We start from the raw sequence: 3,036 nt of genomic DNA on the forward strand, positions 1-3,036 counted from the left end.
TAGGTTTAGGGTTAGGGTTAGGGTTAGGGCTAGGGTTAGGTTTGGTGGTAGGTTTAGGGATAGCTTTGATGGTAGGTTTAAGGTTAGTGCTAAGTTTGGGGTTGTGTTGAATGTGTCATTGAGGGATAGGATGAGATTTAGAATTACGGTTAATGTTGGGGTTAGGGGTAGGTTTAAGTTTGGTGGTAGGTTTAGGGTTAGGTTTGATGATAGACTTAGGTTTAGTGTTAACTTGGGGGCTACGTTTAAGGTATCGTTGAGGGATAGGATGAGTGTGAGGCTTAGGTTTAGGTTTAGGATTAGGGTAGGGTTAAGGTTAGGATTTGCGGTAGGGTAGTGTTAGGATTAGGAATATGGTTAGGTTTAGGGTTAGGATTAGGGCTAAGATTAGGCTTGGTGGTAGAATTAAGGTTAGGTTTGATGATAGTGTTAGGGTTAACATTTGGGGTTAGATTTAAGGTATCATTGATGAATGGGTTGAGGTTGAGCCTAGTGTTAGGCTTTGGGTTAGGCTTAAGACCAGTGTTAGGTTTGTTGGTTGGGTTAGCTTTAGGTTTGATTATAGGGTTAGGATTAGAGTTAACTTTGGGCTTAGGTTTAAGGTGTCATTGAGGTATAGTATTGGGTTGAGGCTTAGGGTTAGGGTTACAGGTAGGGGTAGGTGTAGAGGTAGATGTAGGTTTAGGCTTGATGGTAGGTTTAGGGTTAGGTTTGATGGTAGGATTAGGGTTAGGATTAAATTTGGGTTTAGGTTTAATATGTCGTTGAGGTATAGAATTGGACTGAGGCTTAAGGTTAGGGTTATTGTTATGGTGAGGGTGAGGGTTAGGATTAGGGTTAGGTTTAGGGGTATGGCTAGGGTTAGGTTCAATGGTAGCATTACGGTTAGGTTTGATGATAGGGATAGGGGTAGGTGTAATTTGGGGTAAAATTTAAGGTGTCATTGAGGGAGAGGATGAGGGTGAGTTTTAGGGTTATCGTTAGGGTTATGGTCAGGGTTACTGTTTGGGTTAGGGTTAGGGTTAGGGTTAAGGTTAGGTTTAGGGCTTTAGGATCAGGGTTCTGATTAGAGCTAGAGTTTGGTTTGGTGGTTGGGTTAGGGTTAACTTTGATGATAGAGTTAGGTTTAGGGCTAAGGTTTTGGTTTGGTTGAAGGTTTCATTGAGTTATAGGATGAGGGTTAGATTTAGGGTTAGAATTAGGGTGTGGTTTTGGGTTAGGTTTGGGGTTAGGTTTGATGACAGCATTAGGATTAGGGTTAAATTTGGGGTTAGGTGTAAGGTGTTGTTGAGGGATAGGATGAGGGTTAGACTTAGGGTTAAGGTTACGTTTAGGGCTAGGGTTAGGTTTGATTGTAGGTTTAGGGTTAGGTTTGATGATAGGGTTAGGGTTAGGGTTAGGGTCACTTTTGGGGTTAGGTTTAAGGTGTCATTGAGGTATAGGATTGGGATCATGCTAAGTATTAGGGTTTGGGATAGGGGTAGGTTTGGTGGTAGGTTTAGGGTTAGTTTTGATGATAGAGTTAGGGTTAGTGTTATATTTAGGGTTAGGTTTAAGGTGTTGTCGAGGGAGAGGATGATGGTGATGCTGAGGGTTACGGTTTGGGTTAGGTGTAAGGTTAGGACTAGGGTTAGTTTTGTTGGTATGGTTAGGGTTAGGTTTGATGACAGGATTAGGTTTAGGGCTAACTTTGGGGTAAGGTTGAGGATGTCATTGAGGGATAGGATGAGAGTTGAGTTAGGGTTGGGGTTGGGGTAGGGGTAGGGTTAGGTTTGGTGGTAGGTTTAGGGTTAGGTTTGATGACAGGGTTAGGGTCAGGGTTAAATTTGGGGTTAGGTTAAAGGTGTTGTCTAGGGATAGGATGTGGGTAAGGGTTAGAGTTAGGTTTAGGCGTAGGGGTAGGGGTAGGAGTAGGCTTGATGGTAGTGTTATGGTTAGGTTTCACGATAGTGTTTGGGTTAGGGTTAATTTGGGTTTAGAATTAAAGTGTGGTTGAGGGATAGGATGAGGGTGATTCTGAGGGTTAGGGTTAGGGTTGTGGTTAGGGTTAGGCTTAGGGTTAAAGTTAGGGCTCAGGTTATGGTTAGGTGTAGGATTGGGTTTGGTGGTTGGTTTAGGTTTGACGATAGGGTTAGGGTTAGGGCTAACTTTGAGGTTAGGCTGAAGGTGTCGTTGAGGGTTATAATGAGGTTTGGAGTTAGGGTTAGGGATAGGGTAGGAGTAGGATTAGCTGTGGTGGTAGGTTTAGGGTTAGTTGTGATGATAGGGTTAGCATTAGGGTTAACTTTGGGTTTAGGTTTAAGGTATCGTTGAGGGACAGGATGAGCGTGAGGCTTAGGGTTAGGTTTAGGCTTAGGGTTAAGGTTAAGGTTAGGGTAGGGTTAGGATTAGTGGTAGGGGTAGGTATAGGGCTAAAATTAGGGCTAGGGTTGGGTTCAGTGGTAGAGGTAAGGTTAGGTTGGATGATAGTGTTAGTGCTAGTGTTATCTTTGGGGTTAGATTTAAGGTGCCATTGAGGGATGGGATGAGGGTAAGGCTAGGGTTAGGCTTAGGGATATGCTTAAGGCTAGGGTTAGGTTTGGTGGTAGGTTTAGGGTTAGGTTTGATGATAGGGTTAACCTTGGTGTTAGGTTTAAAGTGTCGTTGGGTTGAGGCTTAGGGTTAGGTTTAGGTTTAGGGTTAGGGTAGGGGTAGGGGCAAGGGTAGGGTTAGGTTTAGGTTTTGTAATAGTTTAAGGGTTAGGTTTGATGATAGGGTTAGGGTTAGGGTTAAATTTGGGGTTAATTTAAATGTGTTTTCGAGGGATAGGTTGAGGGTTAGGGTTAGGGTTTGGGTTAAGGTTAGGATTCGGGTTGCGATTAGGGGTAGGGGTAGGTCTGGTGTTACATTTAGGGTTAGGTTTGATGATAGGGTTACGGTTAGGGTACCTTTGGGGTTGGGTTTAAGGTGTCACTGAGATAGAGGATTGGGTTGAAGATTAGGTTTAGGATTAGGGTAAGGTTTAGGGGTTCGTTTAGGTTTGGTGGTAGGTTTAGG

This window comes from Echinops telfairi, unplaced genomic scaffold (assembly GCF_000313985.2).
Source record: "Echinops telfairi isolate 266 unplaced genomic scaffold, ASM31398v2 ScPeMD7_22;HRSCAF=79, whole genome shotgun sequence".
NCBI classification, from domain to species: Eukaryota; Metazoa; Chordata; class Mammalia; order Afrosoricida; family Tenrecidae; genus Echinops; species Echinops telfairi.